General features: G+C 33.4%; 1 long non-coding RNA gene across 1 annotated transcript in view; it reads left to right on the top strand.

Moving 5' to 3' along the window:
* LOC106101994 overlaps positions 1 to 21035 on the top strand; it is a 53450-nt gene that overhangs the window by 18437 nt on the left and 13978 nt on the right. The window contains exon 2 of the long non-coding RNA XR_001225544.1: positions 2716 to 2817. This is a non-coding gene — a long non-coding RNA (uncharacterized LOC106101994). The remainder of the gene's footprint in view (positions 1 to 2715; positions 2818 to 21035) is intronic.

Here is a 21035-nt window from a genome sequence, read left to right as displayed (position 1 = left end):
AACAATCGTTGCATTGTTACTAATATAACTGGCCGAGCATTAGTGTTAGATTTCCAGAAGAAAGGCGCGGTCGTAATATTCGAACAACAATGATAATAACTTGCATTTAACTTCGACCGCAATAAATAGATCGTTTAAATTTAATTTGCAAATCTGTTTGTTACATTTTAGTTAGTAATAAATTATAATAGTCCTTAGTAAGTGGGGACGTATTTGTAGAGATTATTTTATAACTTCAAGCAATATCCGGACACAAGTCTTATTTCCTGAAGTTTTATGTATAACATGACGCTATTAAGAACACTTGAAATAGAGGTCCGTGGCTACGGGCGTAATTGTATTGTTTTTAAGCTTTATTTCATATTTAAATATGAATGTTTTAATACGATTTTGATGTTATGTTGTCGTAATTTTTTTACGTTTGAGATAAATTTTAAAAGTAGATCAATTGTTAAACTCTTACTAGATTTTATACGCTAGTATAATATTCCTTAATTGAATTGGCAGAAGGTGATACATTATATTGAATTAGAGTAATGGGGTTATGTAGGTTAGAACTGCATAACTTCTTTATAATCGTATATAGTTTAATGAAGCATCCAGTACCACTAGTATTAGAAGATAATCTGGTCACCGCGCAGAGGTAATCTGCTACTTACGTCAGGTTTTACAAATACTGCAGAATTGCATTCTGTTGTATTTTTTAAATGTAATAAACTGGATGTATCACACAGACATTCGGCCCATATGAATTTTCTATTGTCAAAAGTCAAAAGAGATATGTAATTAAAAACAAACATAGATTTTGAAAGTTAATCACTTCTCTTGGGAGTACATTACCAAATTTATTATTATTACCTAAATTATGCTACGTACTCTCTCACAGCTTAAGGGCAGTATGTAAACAGGTACAACCTACACAAACGTTAAAATTGCCGCTGCGTCAACATTGACACACCTTTCCACGATCTAAGTGTATCCGACGAAAAAAAACTCCGAGATCTCGGGCACGTTTCGCCAAGTAACTATTTAGTTGAAACAGCGAGATAAGAACTCTTTGTTCGAGTACTCGCTAACCGTTATGTTTGACTGCATACTTGACGAAATGTTTACTCTAATATATACATTTTACGCTTGCGATGTGTGGAAAAGTTTTGTTTGTAAAATCGATAGTGTGGGAATAGTTAGATCGGTTTCTAGAATCCGGTGCAGTAAATACACATCTTTAGAGCGCGCGCACACCTTTGACTATCGCAAAACGGTTTGGTCGCGTTATGATTCCTATGAGTTTATATGAGGATGCGCACACTATTCGATTTTTAGTTGTACAACTAAACAGTTAAGTTTGTTTCGAAACAAACGACAATCGCACAACAGTTGTGGGATAGTTTAGTCAAAGGCGTGCGCCCGTTTTTAGTATATTTACTGTTTATTTTAATATTAATTAATATCAATATATACTTCTTAATGATTATTGCTATATTTTACAACATGTAACGTGTTGTTCGGATCGATAACTGTACACTATAAAAGCAAATAGACCACTAGACAGTTGTGGTAAGGGGCTTTTGTCAGCGAATCAATTAACTTGACAGCACGCTCCTCGGAGTGACGTCAGAGTTATACAATAAAGTGAACTGCTCTTATGTGTGTCAGACTTTGTTTCTCTACCGTTGAACATGGGTATTTTAATTAAAGTATAGATTTACTTTCTATGCTGTTCTATAACAGCGGGGTGTTTTTTTTAATTGATCCATCCAGACAACATGGCTTAGTATTAACTATGATATTAAAGCTTCTGATTTATTAACTCCTAATACGGCTGTCAAAAAGAAATGTAGTTTATTACGTAAATATTTTATACACCTATAAATAGATCTACATTTTATTTGCACGTAACATAATATCAAACAGTCTAATCAACGTTTCTCAAAACATAAGTTATGTTGTATAGAAATAAAGTTGTCGCACATCTAACGCGTCGGCGGCAATGTTCCTTGGCACGTGCCCTGCCCGTTGCTTTAACACTCACAATTGCACAGACCAAGCAAAACTACAACATTCTCTTGCACAATAGAGGGCGTTGCTGCACGGCACGCCTGGAATTTAGACATGAAAAGTACTTAAAGATGTAATCTCGGTTGTACGCGCCGAACACGGCACTCGTGATAATTTAATTTAAGACAAAGTTGTTAGTCTCGTACGTTAAAATTAGTAACAAGTTAAAGAAGTATTCTATAGATTTGCGTACATGTAAGTAAAGCATGACTTCCTTCTTCGTTCCTATCTATCTTTCTTAATTCTTGCAATAAGATTTGATACAGTTTACATTTACCTTTGTAAAATAATATCAATACAATTAGATATCTCATGTTCGTGATTAACAATTTAAATTTATCAATGAACAATTAAAGACAAATTTATTCAATCTTAATCTGTAATCTTTACCTATACTACAATCATGAGTCAGTCGACGTAACATCAAAGCTTTGCATATTACCGGTGGTGTGCTCTCGCCACATTATCTAGGCATCTAGCGCGAAGACAATGCAGCGTGCATGCGTAATGCGTTATCGCAGATCTTACTAAACCCTGCTCCTAATGAGGAGCGTTCCAATTCCAGCGTTACGCGCTAATTGAAGACCAGGTCTCGGACACGGAAGCAGGATCGAGCCAGCAAAAAGTAAATTAACGCAAAGCTCTTTTTGTTTTCAGGTTTACACAGAATAACGTAGTAAGGCAGTACTTATCAAAGGATGAAGAGTAAGCAACGCGATTGGGGGAATAATTTTAACCCGGACAAACTACAGTCAACAGGTACGTTAGCATAAATTTAATAGCAACTATTACTTAAGAGTGATAGATGACAGCGACATCAAGTCATCCGGTGCAATATCACGACCACATAGAAGACAGGCGTGAAGTGAAATGTATTCGTCTGATAATTGTGCGTGTCGTAGTTTTAATTTTAATCCTCTTTCCTATAAGAAAGGGAAAGCGGATTTAAAAGAGGTAGGGACGCTCAGAAAGAGAATATTTTCTCTTCATGTTCTCTTGTTCGTAGATTAAAAGTAGGTATCGCACCTACAATTGCGAATGAATATGTGCAGCGGTCGCTTCGCTATTTCGACGAATTCAGGACGCTTGCTTGTTTACCACTTATAATACAAAAATACTCACCAATGTATCTGGAAATGGGAGAATGCTCTTACTTATACTTAGGTTGACCTAGAAGAAACATTGAATTGCAAAGGTCAATAAATATAAAACCAAGATCAAGTAACATCAAGGTGTTGCTTGTCTTTTCTTAACATTTCTAAGGCTCGTAATTTGCAAGCTCTTGTTCGATTCGGTGTAAATTTCTCAGTCGATATCGTGCCTTTACTTCAGTAATACTGCACGAAGGTTAATGTGAAATGTACCAAAGCGAGAATCTTTAATTAAACAGAGCTAAGATCGTTTTCATTACCAACAAATAAACTCCACTGAGAATTTATACGAGAAGCAATATGTAAAAGCTTTCGCATCGTGTTGAACTTTATGAAGCTTTTAAGTTAATGCATAACATGAAGTGAGTTACATTAATTGAGAACTATAAGATAACTGTTCTATTAACATTAACGTTATTGAGTAAGTAATCAGGTCGATGTTTTCAAAACAATCACAGATATAAAAAAAACATTAAGCACGTAACAAGTTATTCATAAACATAAGCATGCTTAGAATAATTACTTGGAATTAGGATTGTAGATAAAGAGTTTTGTTAATAATTGGTTGTTAAAATAAAGGTGAACATACTTTTGCACTCCATAACTTGATTACCGAATGTAAGAAAATTCAAAAGAGCTATAAATAAGCATTATTAATCCCTTCATTAATCATTGTAAAGATATGAAAGCATTAATAATTTATAGAAGCGGCCGCCCTCGAAATATGCGCCGTAACAATGATTCAGACAGTGCTCGAGTAACGCAACACGTATCCATTGAGCGTTTGCACATTGTCATATCCCACCCACGTCAATTTGCGCATAATTTCACGATTTAAATGTACATAGGTACCGCCTTTCGAAACACATCGGACCGAGTGAAGCGATAAATATACTACAAATTACTCCCTTAACGCTAAACGTTCACAACTCGGGCCACGGTGACATTTGCGTGCCTGAGATATGTTAAGTGCTCGTCTAACAAAGGAAAGGAATATACTAGGATTAATGCGTACTAAATCTTATTTAAACGACCGATAAAAGTCAATGTTAAAACAACTAGATTATGTCTAATTTAGCTAGTTCTTAGGAGAAACAGTCTGCTAATTTATACTTTTATCTAGAGAGCGAGCACAGAGTAGAATTTGTACCTTATGTCAACAGAGAATGGTTCATATTACATTTCAATTTTCATCGCTGTACCTATTGAAATCTTCAAACTACTTAGGAATTTTGCAACTGCAGATTTAGTAATTAAATTATCGTTACTTCTTCGTTAAAATATTATGTATTAACTATCAAAATTCTTACTAAGTAGTCGTTTTTACTTCTAATGTAACTGGAGTAACAGAAATGTTAATATTGTTTTCTATAACCGTGTCGTGCTTAATAACTTAGTAACTTATTTATACACCTTGAAATTCACTTAAGTTTGTGAGAGTAAGATTAACATAATTATATTTATTCATTTATAGCCTTTGTTCTATGATCGCAATCGTTCCGACTTAGTATTTTGTGCTTTGTGTAACATTCAGCTGGTAGATGTAGTCATTAACTTAAACGTACTTTATGACATTGTTACATTACTTTACAAGCTCTTATTTGAATTTCATTTGACGGCTAATAATGTAATGTAATATATTTTACCGTTTTGATTGTTATGTGTTTTCTGTTATTGTTTTATACTCATAGTAGAAAGCGGAAAATTTCTCAATTACGTTTGATATGAATTGTTTTAATTACATTTGTCTCTTTGAGGATTATTATTTATTTATGACTTTTTGTTTTCCCATTCTATATGTAAATTAACTCGAAGTAAACCGAGCAAAGGATAGGCACGAATTTCGTAAACCATTTCCTCGATAGGTTGATAAAATTACCCAAGAAGTTAAATCATGGGTCGATCGAGACCAATTAGTGTTAAAAGAGTAATACGAGTAGTTATCTTATTCGCGCACAAACTCACGATTTGCCATTTTAAATCCACCTACAATTAGCACTAAACGGTAACCACATTTCGGAAAGTTTCTTAATGAACCTGTCAATCTTCCCTGTACAATGTTGAAATTATTTAAACGCAATTGCTCCAAATTTCTCGGATAATTCTATAAATCCTAATACAAAAATTAGTTACTTAATTAATTTAGAAGTTAATTTCTACTGGTATATTCATTCCTGGTTCCCTAAGAAACAGTAGGCGGTAATTAAATCCAGCAACTTTACTCCGCATTAGAGTCGTGAATGTCTTTCAACTGTAGGCTTTTATGAATTTCAATGAAATGTGTACCATTTCGTTGGGGAATGGCTTTTAGAGAACGTGCGTCGTTTGCTTTAATTTTGCGACAGCTTTATTTATCGCTGTGAAACATTGGCGCTCGGGAAATACAGATTCTTCAAAGTGTCTATAATTGAATCAACAATTTGCAAACAAGTGTTCGTAGACTTTATAATGATGTTATTTACAAGATTAGGGAAATTTGTCTACAATTTACTTAATGAAAAGAAGCCTAATTAGTCAAGCAGTTTCAATTTCTAATTCATGTGATTACTGAGAAGTTATATAACTTTAAACTGTCGTGGTTTTTACAAACATAATGTTAGCCCCTGAACATGGCGCATGCAACTGTGCCGAAATATCGGGAGTTAAAACAATTCAATCGTGGTAAGAAACCCGTATCTTACGAACATTATACTGAGAAGTTTTTGTAAAGAATAATCATCGAAATCTAAAAATATGCTTGTACGGTTACAGTCTTACTATTTTTATTTTATAATACGCCAACAAAATTAAATACAATGTTACAAATTTTGAAACTATGTTTACTACTTAATGAAGTTATCATAAATATTTAGTTATATTTTTGTGTATTACTCAATTAACAAAATCCTATAGTTGGTATAAAAATTACGGTGAACTTTTTTCTCTATCTATACATTTAGATTTTTTATTCAGTAATTTACTGGAAATTGATTCGTAAACCGACTAAGCGGAAATTATGGACATTAGCTACCGATTCACGTAAGGTCAAGGTTTTAGTAAATCAATAAATATGAGTAACAAAATGTAATACAATAATGAAAATGGACATTTGTTGTGTTTGAATCCGTAAAAATATGTTTTCATGTAACTTCCACTTTCGTAAAATAAAAACAATAGAGTAACATTTTTCAATGGAACAAACAGGAACGTGACTCACAAACAGCTGTGACTAATGCCTGCAGTTACCTGCCGCAGTTTATTGCGAATATTTTTTGTTCACTTTCCAACAGTTGATGTGTTGGTAACATTTTATAACATAATATATGATAAATGTATTCCTACTCGCTTGATTAAAATAGGGCATCTTTATTGCATTTTTCCATTATTCAAATTCTTTGAATGTGTCATGAATATTTTTATTGAATTATCTAGGATTTTAGTTGTAATCTAAAATGAGAAATAAGAATGATTAGCCGCAAAGCAATAATGGGTAAATACTTAGAACCCACGCAGACTATATACATTTTATTGGTGAATAGTTGGATGGGTTTGGGCTGTTAAATATGAAATCGTATAAAAATCGGTGTAATATGTACCCATCCATACGTTTTCATACTTATTAGGCGTCTGAGTAAATTAATTATTAATAAGCTAATAGAAGCATGTACTTGTTTCTTAAAAAAACATACATGACTAAATCTTTTACTATTTTAGTTTAACCTGTCTCTCCATTACGTTTTCTAAATACTATTCAGAGTAGTACAATTGGAATTTGGTATCATAAGTGGCTGAGCCTAGAATGTCGTCCGAACCACATCAATTCATCCATTTAACGACCACTGATAATCGTTTACATCCTTCCCGAGCCTTTTAAACGCATCCGAGTACATTTTTATATTTTTTAAGAACCACTTAAGATATTTTAGACAAAAGAAATAAGAGCCGACTTTGAATATTTCATCGACTCATTACCTACTAGTCTTTTTTACTGTCTCCATGAGAAAAAACAAGCATCGCATTAATCTTTATGGACTCTAATAAAACCAAATATGAACTCTATGTCCCCTCAATAGAGTCCTACACATTTTAACTATTAACATGAGTAAAAAGCGTTTTTTTATATAAAACGGATAAAATGACAGTTATGAAATAGTATGTGATATTCCAACACCATTTGTTAGAGCAAAATATTCAAGAACAGTTTTCGTCATTTCCGCTCTTGCAATCACAAGCGTTTCCTTTCCATTTTGTTATAATATTTTACGCAACCTATGATTTTAGATGTTATTCACAATGTATGTTTTATATATAAGCTAAGAAAATGTAGGCGAATCTTTTTATTCCCTTATGTTCATAATTCGTATGAATTAATATTATTCGTCACGGAATAAAAAAACAGTAATTAGCAAAGTCTTTGTTACTCAGTAATAGTAGCTATAATGGCAAAAGAATTTTTCGAAATTGGTCCAGTAGTTTTGAGTTTATTTGTATACAGAAATACAAATCTTTTCTCTGTAGTAGATACATACATAAACATCTTGCGCGTACTCGTATTTCAGCCATTATAATGATTGTCATGTATACCAGGATATCAGGAATGGGCGAAGGTACTATAAGTTTACGGAGCAAGTAATAACTGTCGAGTGCTCCAATATTTATTATGCAATGGCTATAAGATATTGATGTTCATATGGCGGTTGAAAGATTTACAAGAAGTCTGTAATAAAGTCATTTAGAGATTGCTTTTGAAGACAATGCGATTCATATTTTATGTTTATTTATCTACGATGACCTTTAAGCCCGTTGTTAGGCTGGAATCGATACCTTGGATACTTGCTTTGAATTCCATGTGTTGGATATAGACCACAATCAGAAGCACAAGTACATACTAACTTTGCCATAATATTCGTAGACGTAAGGAGAGAAAAATAGCCATAGAAGAATTTAATTAGAGTAAAAAAGAGTTGAAGATATTAAAACAGAATTTGAAAAAAAAGCTAAGAAGTACACTGCGAATAACATATGTACAACGTAATTTATTTTACTTGCAAAAAATAGCTAATTTTATGCATATCTAAATATATAAAAGAATGTCGTGATAGTTACACTATTTATAACTCAAGAACGGCTTTACCGATATACCTGAAAATTGGTGAGGAGGTAGCTTAGAGCCAGGAGACGGACATAGGGTACTATTTTTTTCATTTATGGATAGATTTTTCTCTCTCTCTCTTGATGAAATTTGGCACAGATGTAGTGAATAGTCTAGAAGAAAAACATAGGCTAAATACTTTTTTAATTCCACGCGGACGGAGTCCCGGGCGAAAGCTAGTTATTCATACATCTTTATTTGATATGTAAGGAACATATCACGATCTTAGTAATCGAGAGAGATTCAATAAAATGTTCGTTTGCTTCACTACTAAATAATGATAAGAGCTATTCTCGATTTATAATCGCTATTCCGGATTGAAATACAAGTGTAACCTCGCAAACGGGCAGCACGATAAACATTTAGTTCGGTGATTCGCTCACAATCCGAGTAAATATTTACTCGGCATAATAGTATTATTTAAAATCATGCTAATGCCTCTATCGTATCATTTATCTGTGCAAAAAGATCTTCGAATGCAAAATTACTTTCTTAAATTTAGACGTAATTGTATCATATAGCTGCTTCTGCCGAAAGAGATTCCAATATCGGTCTACTCATACCTTTGTACTTATTTATCTTAAAAAAAAAAAAACTACTACATACTCTGTATAGATCATTTATGTGTATTATCTGCCTTTTAAATACAGTACTAGAGTCGTTATAAATCATCAACACTCAAATTCGAAACCAATAACATCATTCAATTGAAAAAAGTCTTTGTTACGCTATTCGTTACCAGTTATTCGTTGTGCAATGTGTCAGTAGCCTCACTATCAACAAATCAAGAAGCAATCACGTAACGTATACTTCAAACCATTGCATTGTCCGACCGGTTGTTTATAAAGCCCCACTCCGACATATTTTCAAACCTCTACAAAACACAATATCCGATAAGGTGATTGACGTGGTATGACAAGTTTTGATATCAAAATAAATCTCACGTTTTTATAAGTGGGAATTATAAATTAGACAAATAATACGCCAACACAATCGAACATTCGATGTTTTGTTTTTTTCACTCGTAGAACCTTTGGGATGACACAACAGTTCCTTTTCTGCATTTACCATTTCGAATTTGGAATTGGTAAACAATGTGAAAGAAAAATTCTACAAAGTTTTCTAAATTACAAGTAATTCATCATAACAAGCTCATCACCCCTACCGAGGGGATCGTAGCCTACACTAAGTTAAGATGATTAGGCCATAGTTTACAAGTTGTTTATTCTTAATTTCTTATAGCATCTTCTATTGCAACCACACAATATATTCAGTCTTAAATACAGAATTGATACGGTATAGACTGAAGCTGCAAAATTTCTTAACCTATTACTGGATTCCCGCGGAGGAGGAATTATTTATTACTCAAGAAAGAAGCTGTGTACTTCGAGTTACTAATGCATTTGCAAAATATATCTTACTCTTACTAATATAAATGCGAAAGTTTAGATGGATGGACGGATGGATGTTTGTTAGAGTTTGTAGCTTAAACTGCTAAACGGATCTCGACGAAATTTGGCAAAGATGTAGTGGATAGTCTGAAAGAACATATAGGCTACTGGCTTTTAGTTTTTTTTAATACCAAGTAGCGGGCGAAAGCTAGTGTACTAATAAGTGTTGTTGGAAAAACAATAGATTAACATTACATAAGATTAGAACAATTGGATTGTGCTGAGAAGCAATTGTTACAGACTCCCAATCATTTGGTATCAAATGCATAAGAATCACTACTATCATTTATCAAACAACTTAGGTCTATTGAAAATAATATTTATTTATTATTTAGTGCAACTTATATTTACGAAATTTGTGGTTAATTATTAAATAGTTATTACGTACCAAAAATTTTTTAAACATGGATTATTATCTATACTAAAATTATAAAGAGTAAAGATTTGAATTTTTCAATGTATTGAAATAACTCAAAAACTACTAGGCTGATTTCAACAATTCTTTCACCATTAAAAAGCTATGTTATCTGTGAGCTACATAGGCTACATTTTTTATTATTTGTTAATTTCACAGGGATGAAGTCGCGAGCAACAGCTAGTTATTTAATAGAATAAAATTGATGCTAGCAATAAATAAGATTTATCAGCAACGTTTCCAATTTCATATACGCCTTAAACTACTCACGTAAAAATTATTACTGCCCGGATAAATGTTAATCGAATAACAATATTTTCCAATGTTCATTCACGCTTTACAAACAATAAGCTATTACACTGCATTACATAGAGCATTCGTTCGCATTGCATTTGCTTGCGTAAGTAAACCCTAATGCAGTATTGGACGCATTGAATTCTCGTTACAAGTGACCCCTTCGGCCAAACGCGTAGCTTATTTTCAAAATTTATAAACATAAATCCGGTAAAGTTTCACAATAGTGAATGTTGTAAGAATCGAAATGGTTCGTTAATATTATTTGCGAAATGTATATGATTTAGGGTTTATTTTTAAGTTTGTTTCAAATTACATTATTGTTAAAACTTAGTTTAATGTACTAATAATTCAAACCATAAAGTTCGCATCTACTGCACAACTGTTTAGTGGCGCTTTGACTTTGATTCCTATGATCTTGTATGGAGGTGCGCACACTATTCGATTATTAGTTGAGTAACTAAACAATTGAATGAACTGCGAAACAATCGACGATCGAACAACAGTGCGATAGTTAATCAAAGATGTGCGCCCGCTCTTAAAAGCGTTTCAAAACATATAACATTATCATTTAGATAAAGGTATTGTCAGTTGCTATCTTTAGCATTTGACGGGTCATTTTCAACATGTATTTCTAGGCGATATACCAGTAAATGAATAATGAGGAAATCGAAATTCTGTAACTTATGGTTTCTAATTTCTTAAGCGAAGAAATATAACGTAATAATAAATGAGAAACGAACGTACACTTTACAAATAAATTTAAGACAAAATCTTTCGAAACCTTGAAATTGTTACTATCAAAGACTGTGTCTTGACTTGAATATTTTTATTCTTATTTGAATATTACAAACCATTAGTCACTCTATCTATATCTGTTATTTTTTATTTTTATGTTATTTGTAAGTTCTGTCCTTGTGTATTCTTAAAATAGTATGTCTAATGCTAGGTTTGTAAAGTTTCCAATATATTTGTTATTACCTAGCGATTCTTTTATACGAGCGGCGTACACAGAGATGGTCAACGACGCCCATGGACATCCGCAACACCAGAGGTTTAGGTTAGCGATTTATTAATGTTAGGTAAAACTCAAGTTATATAGTTCGGAAACGTATTTCTTGTATCCCACCAAAACACCAACGAATGGTTGAACATAACAGATCCCGCTTTAACATTATGAGTGTAATTTTAGTCCCTTTCCACCCTTTTTTTAACAGGAAAAAATGTGTTTGACGGTGGAGAAGACGCATAAGAAGCGAAAATATTCTATTTATGTGCATCTCCTTTTCCTTCGATTAAGAGTAGGCAACGCATCTACAATTGCGGATACCTATGGGCAGCGGTCCTTCGCCATTTCGGCGGATTCAGGTGGCTGCTTACTCATTTATCACCTTATAATATAAAAAAATACCGGACAAATACTAATTATTATTATAACATACGTTAACAGCTCACACAACTAATTTACTTTGTGTGAAATTGTTGCCTTAAATGTATTACAAGTAATTAACACGCGTTGTCTGTTTAGAACTGTAGTCATTATCAACAGCTCACGCCTCGCTGACTCTGTCCCGAATTAAGACAAGCAAGAACATTGCGACCGCATCAAAGCACAACACGACGATTAATTAAACATTTAAACGTTAAATTCCGCTGCCTTAAAACTTGTATTAAAACATTTGCTGTCTTTGTTTATTCAAAGAGAATGAGTGGGATGTTAAATCTCAGCATCATCTTCCTCCTTATCCTACTCCCATAGGGTCGGCACAACAGGTTTTTGCCTTCCACATAACTATGTCATACGTAATCTCAGGAATCTCTCCCTTCTTTATTGTGACCTTTCACGTTAAGTCTATTAGTTTTTAAAATGCGCATTTTTGTGTATGATAAAACTTCTGTTTTATTGAGAGACAAATTGCTTTTATAAAAGAAAAAAACTATTTCCTTCTTATTACAACACTATTAGTCTAGTCTTAAAGTCTTCTTAGCTAAATTAATCATCGAGCTAAGAAACTTGGATAGCAAAGTATTGGTGGTAAACTGCATATTTCTTAAACATAATCGATGTTATGTTAAGTTAAATTATGACTCCTTTCTTCCTTTCTCATTAGTAGTGTCCCATAATTTCCTGTCCTTGTTTACTCCTACGCTGGTAAGTTACAACTAGTAATGTTGACAGCCGTGTTAGTGATCGCTGTATTTAACTTGCAAAACGTTGCTCCCGACACTGCTGTGTTGATTAATCTCTTCCATATTCAACACTATGATCAAACCATTGATATTGGTACGCTGCTCACATCTTGACATCTTTTTTCAACGTTTAATTACTGTAAACATATTTAATTACCTGAATATTCATATTGCGAATATTTGTTAAGAGTTTGTGTACAATATCGCACAATTGTGTAGTCTCACTATGACTCCTACAAGCCTTTATGTGCACACATTAGTCGATTTTTAGTTGTGTAACTAATCAAAAATTGACTGCAAAACAATGGACAATCGCACAGTTAGTCAAAGCTGTGTGCCCGCTTTAAATATATTTAATTATAAGCTTGTTTTTAAAGTATAATATAATGTAGTCTTTGATAAACTGTATACTTCATCTATGCTACATGATCTGACATAAATTAGGTGGTTCTTGCCATATTTACTTTCTTTTAGTAATTGTTGTATAAAACACAATGTTATTTTTTTATTATCATAAAGAGGTTGTAACTAAGTGTCGTTTATTCACAGTCCAACAAAAGTAGGTCTTAAGTTTACACATTTAAAGCAAACTTAACTTTTCAAAATGTAATCTCAACACCTAAATCACGTAGGAACAAAGGTAATAAGGTGACAAGAACGCGGTAACTCATGACATAGGACTTTTTAAATTCTTGTTTGCACACGCGAGGTAACGAGTGCAATGGCGGTTCTCACGCGATCCCACAACTAGTCATGTATGACACTACCAGTGCTGATAATAAATAATACGCCATAGGTCTCGATCCTTACGGGACATGGCTGATCAGATCGTTCTAGTGTCAAAGGTTTTGAATTGAATTTACTTGCATGTACGAGTTAGGATTTTTAGTACGGTAATAGTAAGTCTTTCCGATTTATTTTTTTACACTAACTGTTGCTCGTGACTTTGTCTGCGTGATATTAAAAAATAATAAAAACATAGACACACAGATAAATTAACTTTCTAATGGTGAAAAACTTACTAAAATCGGCGCAGTAGTATTTATGTAAATCAAATACATACAAATCTTTCCTCTTTATATAGATTATAACAGCACATATTCTAAATTATAATTTATTTACGAAGCAAATGCAGTAAGTCATGAAAATAAATTACATAGATAAAAAAAATGTGAAGAAAACAATAAGTTATATAAACAAAAGCTTTCTAACAAACACCTCAGTAACAAATAAGGACTAATTGCCTTCATATTCGCTAATAAATCCGATACATTTGTTATTCAGTCCGCGCTACTAACAATGCGCGGGCGCAGATAAGCCTGATACACCGCCCTCAGCTTCGGCACACCACGCGCATGCTAACAGCTAACGGGGAACTCCTTTGGAGGTACCGCATAGTTTCCCAAACAAGTATACATTGCATACTGAACTCGCTCGCAAGCTATATTCGGCCATATTTAAATGTTCACTTATCAATTTCTAACAAATCAGCGGTCACGAACATACGTGTATCAGATAGATGCGAATAGACTATCAGAAACAGGGCTATTAAATGCATACGGTTGTAGAATTTTATTGCTTTAAGAATTCAGTTTATGTTCATTAAAACTTTAATCTAGTTTTGTTTTGTAGATATTTATAAGATAATTTCATATCAAATGATAATTATTATCTTGTATATTTTCTTTTCCTTATTACAAAGATATATGCAAGGTTAAGAAGATGACAAGAGACTAATTTTAACAAAAAAGAACCACAAACATTACACAATAGCAACAGCAGCCTCCGTAAATGTACCAGGACTTTATAAATGCAAGCAGTGTATTCACTTGTTATACAAACACCTTATTTTACTATCGAGAACGTTGCTAATATGTTGATCAAGCTTCATTTTAATCAAAACATACTCCTTACCATACCTATGAATACGTAATGCATCATTAACATATAAATAGCAAAGATCAATAGGAACATTGAACTTAATGTTAAATCAAACAAAGCGTGTACTTTGCGATACAAAAAAGTAACTTACTTTCTGTATTATTAAAGGTAAACGCAAAACTTCATATTGATTGAATCGTGAATTACGTTGATGCAAGGTACAGCGCGTCGCCATGACGTTCAACGACTTCGATCATCGCCTTTGCAAAACTCACCATTCCTTGCATATTTAACGCGTTCGAATCGTGCCTTAAAAGCTCCTTGCGAGATCGTCAATTCCTTTATGTTAATTTATTCGCATTTCAATGACCAGCCCGCCAATATCATGTCTTACTTGTGTACCAATGCATATTTTTCGTATCCACGCAATTGAAGATTTACTGGAAAACTTTACTTTAATGGTGAGATTGCTGATAACCATATTTGTAGTAACAGCAGTACATATTTAAAATTAAAAGAATATTCATTAGTATAAATTAAAGCTCTTTCCTTTACGCAAGTTCGTAGTTTTGTTTAGTACTGCTCAAAATGGATTGTTGCATTATATTTATGATATTATAATAAAGCGTAAACACACACTTCTTTGTTGCCTAAGATGTCAGCAATTACAGCATATTTTTGAATAATTCTTTCTATAATAAAAAGCCCTACACTTGCGTCACGCTTTAGACTATATATTTTAACGCCATTAAACTTAGGGGGTAAATATTTTGGATAAAAACCCTAATGTGGGAAATACAACATAAGTTGCTGCCAACAAGGAAGCAAGGTTGTCATCATCTCATGTCATTTTGACATTTGTTATTTGACAAATGTGAACAATAAAATTATATTTTCCTAATTTCATGCGGATGAATTCGCACGGAAACAGCTAGTTTGTTAGTAAAGAAACTAGCAATCACTTTATCTATAAAGAATTACTATAAACTCTGCATCAGGTACGTGCATAAGAAACCCACATATATCCGTTTTAGTTTCGACTGTGTCCAAATTATGTCTCAGTATATCATAACTTAAGGCAAAGAACTGAATACAAATCGCGATATTTTTTCATATTTTGTGGCCTTTACATTGTACTATCTTATACTTAGCAAAGAAATGTCTTCATTATGTTGAATACATGTAAATAATACATTAAAGACGTAGAAAGAAAAAACGCTGACATACTTAGTACAGTTAATATTGTAACTAGCTTTTGCCCGCGACTTTATCGCTGAATTAAAAGAAATATGAATAAGTAGCTTATACGTTTTTCCAGATGATGTTCTACACCGGTGCCAAGTTTTATAATGATTATTTATAAGAAACATTTAAACGATTTAAATTATAACTCTTTGTAGATTACGGCTGTGTTAAGCTCGCTTACTATAACACAAAACAATTAGAGTAATGCTCTGTATTAAATGTCTTTTACAATATTTTAGTTGTTATTAATACTCAGTATTTATCAACGGGCATTTGAGAAAGGCCCTGTCTCATTAAGGAACAAGGGCCGAACGGAATTTTGTACTAACATGGTAATTTGTACACGTCTCATTAGCCAGTGACCCCGTTAAAGATTTCTCAAGACAAGCGTAAACAAAACGGGGGGCCTGTTCGGACCGAAAAACTAATAAACCGTAATTGATAGATGTGGAGTTCGGACTACGGACGCAATATTGTTGCGTAACTTCATAGTTCACTAAAGAACAAAGGAGTATAGTAGAATACTTACGTCAGACGACCAACAACGATCTATCGTTGATGCCATCTGGTGATCGTTTTCGTAACTAACATTCAAATCGAGATTTGTTTCTTAACCATACTTTATAAAAATCACATGAATTAAACCACTAGATTAATGTGAACCAAAACTAGCATTTGTTTTTTTAACTTTCCATAAATTAAGAATTATTAATTCGTAGGTGTTCCAAAACAAACTGCTTACTTCATATAGATATTAATCATAATTACACACTCCTAATAAGATAAATTAATAATGTAAATAACTTACTCTTATCATTAACATAACATCTAAAATTAGTAGATATTTTACTACATTTTTAATAGAACCCCACATAATTTGGAGTATCTTAAGAATTAGTAAAATTAATGCCTTTTTAAACGACCGCCGACTGATTCATGTATCCAATGTTGGTAGAGACAGCGACTAAAAAGCTTATCGATTAACGTAAATGGAGAAATCTGTTGAAACATAGAAATTTAGTGAAAAGAAAATGGAGATAATTTGTTGAAACATAGAAATTTGTTGAAAAGTATATGGAGAAATTTGTTGAAACATTGAAATTTGTTGAAAAGTAAACGGAGAAATTTGTTGAAGCATTTCTTTGATCTTGTTAAAGGGACTAAATAACGGAATCGATTTTAGGTAGTTGGCGCCAATGAGATTGATATTTAAGCTTCTTAAACGCCTCTTAACCACGACCGGGCTTGAGCATTATACGGTTTTTATTACCTTGTACACTAATGGGCAAATAGGTTTAACTTATATTTAAAACTACTGTCTTGTTAATACAGCAAGAACCTATAAAGTTGTAATACATCGAAAATGTTTTTAACATAACTGTAAAGCATTTTCAAAGTTCAATTATAGTACCTGAAATTACAGCAAAAAACTTATTTTCATTATCATGAGAGTGAAAACTTTTTAGAGTTAAAAAAAGAACTTAAAAGCTTCTATAATTGTATCTTAAAGTGAAAAATTTTACTTGCATAATTCGGCAAAAAAGTTAAGAAAGCTTTTTTAGGTTTGTTAAGCTAGCGTTTGACCACGATCCCGCATGAAGAAAGTGATGATGCAGTCGAAAGACGGTACGCGATAGCTTAATAAGTAGCTGTCTACTCTTCTTTTGAAGGCCTTTCACGTCATATTTGGACGGGAAAAACTGACGCTGGCAACTTATTCCAATTAATTTCAGTACGCACAAGGAACGATGATTCAAACTTGTCGTCTAACTACTTGGTTTTAGTTAAAAAGATGTAAGTGAACTAGGCCACTCAAGTGACATTATCCAATAAAACCGTGTAAGTACGGATAGAGTAAGGATTTGTTATGGCATTCGTCCAACGTCTTACCATACCCAATCCATCGGTTAATAGCATTAGATCGGATTCAGCCACAAAAGGTTTCACCTTCAAAGCAGTTAAACGAAATCTACTTAACTTAATAGATACTTGAAAAAAAGCGTTTGTTCATTAATTTGTTATAGTAGGTTTTATGGCTGCTCTCTCTATAGGCTATTTTTCTTTAGACTTTCAGTGGGAATATTACGGGGGTTAAGTACCACCTACGTGATAATCCAACCTTTATCAAATAAATTGTCGATGTTTTTTTTAATGTGTAAGTCCACTTGTGTATGACGTGGGATTTTGATCAAGTACTACCTTGCATATAGCCTTAAGCAGATAAATATTAAAGTTTGTATATCAAAACAGACTTGTCAAGTTTTTACCACGGTCTTAAGCAATGGGAGTTGTCAAAACAGAAAAAAGTTAAAAACAAATGTTGTAAAGTATGTAAAAAGGTAAATTCGCTATAAACGAAATAATAAATTGGTTTTATTTCATGAAAATAATATTTTTAAAAGGCCTTTGAGTTTAGCGAAATTAGAACTGAAACAACATTGTTAGCTCACTGAAAATATTTTCGTTATGCTTTACAGCGGTGGAAGAATTTAATAACGCGTTTATCACTTTGAAAGTTGGATTCGTTCGTGTTTTCGCTTTCGGCTTGTTTGCTCTACAAAAATAATTTGCGGTCATAGGATTAATGATTTTTGGACTTTGAAAGCTTGCTATTTCATAGTAAAACCATTTCATTTTTAAAACTTTCATTATATTCTCGTACTTGTTTGAAATACTGATTTATTTTTAAAATTGCATTTGTATATTTTACTGTCAAAAAAACCCTAAAGATATAAAGTTATCTCAGTTACTTTAAAGAAAATTATTAAGACAAATTCATATTTGTATTAAAATTTGGCAGAAACCTATGATATGAAATATATACAGAACTCCACACTCCAAATAAATAAAACGTAATCTAGTGAGGTCAATGTGTGATGTAATTCTAATCGCGGGTTTTAACAGCTTTATTGTTGTTAAGATTCTCTTTCGCAGATAGCCTTCTTTAGTTTCACTAGTTAAGAGCATCGCATTATCGCATAAAAGGTAACTTACCTTTAGGACACACCGGAAGTAAAGTCGCTAGCTTGGTGTGACTTTAATTATTTTATTGGATTTATTTTCAAGAAATTACCCGTAAATACGCTAACAAATTCAACTAACATTTTCTTGCGTAGTGATTTTTTTTATATAAAAATATTAGTAGATTTTTGTTAATTTACTAATATTTCCTTTAACCATTCCAACAAAGCTTATTGCTAGTGCTAGGATATGGTTCACGACAATAGTCGAATGGCGGGATTCGAACCCTCGACCGCAAGATCGGTAGTTCATGCCCCAAACCATTAGGCTATTGGCGATTACTTCATTATCAATTCACTATATTAATATTTAAAAAAAAACTGTCTTGAACTCGTAATAATTGCGTTCTATTACTCTCTGTATAGAATAAGACGGTCATGTGAAAATATGAGACGAATAGGTACAGATTTGTACAATACAATGCCGGGCAGAAAGCGGCTGTGCCATCCGTCGACTAAGCTGATTTACTGGGGTCCAACAAAGACCCCGCTCACAATAAAAGATATCTCTTTGCTCAGGATTAAAATAATTCAGACTTCAACTGCAAACGTGCACTCTGTGAGGGCCCCGGTGATTAAATATAACCCAGCTGAGATTTATAAGTGTTTATTTCTGCTGCTCCGTCCGCTCGCCGGCTACATTGTGCGCCAACTCTAATAAAACCTTGATTGTTTGTTTGTATCAAGAGAATATTGTATGCTAGTTGAAAAGGACTAAAAAACTAGAAATGTGTTTAAAAGGTCCATTTATTCCAGTTATTGCTTTCTGTCTTGTAAAGCTCAGTAACAAAGTGTTTAGTTAGGAATTAGTTCAGAATTTACCGGAATACAAATAAACGTGTTTTGATGAATATGATCTTCAAGTAAATGTTAAGGCTAACCGAAATTAAGTAATAAAGTGAATGTGTTTCGAGTATCTTGCATCATTTAGATTAGGAAGGAAATTAGATAAGAAGTATATCAAGCATAATAAAAGTGTACAAATATATCTAATCAAAGTACTACTGCGGCTAATTTCAGACTAATATCAACTTTGGAAATATTTGACAGATCGACATTGTACTTAGGATCTGCTCACCAGGCCTTCGTCCTCCATATAGATCTATTGAGTCCTCAGTCCTATCTAGATTATGTCCTGTTTACATCAGTTTATCCATCTCTTCACAGGCCTACCTTTACTGGTGTACCACACCACATTCTCATCGAAACTTCTCCTTGTTTCGTGCGAATATTCCCCATTTAGATATTTGTTAGATATACTACTAATAATTAGATTTTTTTCCCTAGAATAATAAATTTGCATACGATTATAAAATTGCAAATAAATTCTCGCTAATTAACCTAATATCGTATTTGTAGTTACCTTATCTAAACAAGGTAAGACATTGTAACGTCACGCAAAAGTAAATAGTGCACGAATAATTTGTCGGTACAAAGAGTTGGGCCAGCGGCTGTTCCGCTATAAATCATAGGCGCAGTTGTGCGGCGAGACATACGACAGATTGCGAAACGACAGCTTTGCCAAAGCTTAGAACAAGGCTGCGCACTGAATGGCAGCCCCTAATTAACTGTCAGGTAAAGCGATATAATCTAACATTAGGCTAATGCTAGAAACAGTTGTATGTAAAAAAGCCATCGAGCAATTGTATCGACAGGTAAGTAGCGATTTTGCAAGTTTTCTTATCTGTTCCTCGTTATATTAACATATCATAGATGCAAATTAGAATTTATTATAACTTGTAAAATCTGTTTGATTATTCATACGAATTATTTTTATATATAATTCGAACATTGTATTACATCGTTATTGCAATGAATCTCGCGATCGCTAACCGATGGCCTTAGCGCGATGATGTTTCGCGGACATAACGACCGGATCGCGTTCGCACGCATATTACGAGCGAGGCGGCTGCGAGCGGCGAGCGGCGAGCGGCGCGCCCGCGGGCCAGCCGACCTAACAGTACCCCGGCCCGTGATTAGACAGCGCACGATAGCGCCCATTGTCAGTACACGATCACCTCTTGTACGTCTCGAAATTGCGGAAATGGACGCCGTGAACCCGCTCCGCTATCGAGAGGTTTCAATTGAGATGAACTGTCGAACAAATGTAGCTATTAGAAGGCCACTTTGATATGCAAATCTCAAAGTTCAATAGAAGCATGTAGGTAAACTGTTATAGTAGTTTGACGAATGTTGATA

The sequence above is a fragment of the Papilio polytes genome, unplaced genomic scaffold (genome assembly GCF_000836215.1).
Source record: "Papilio polytes unplaced genomic scaffold, Ppol_1.0 DF823934.1, whole genome shotgun sequence".
In the NCBI taxonomy this organism is placed as follows: Eukaryota; Metazoa; Arthropoda; class Insecta; order Lepidoptera; family Papilionidae; genus Papilio; species Papilio polytes.
This window is presented reverse-complemented; position numbering and strand designations above follow the sequence as displayed.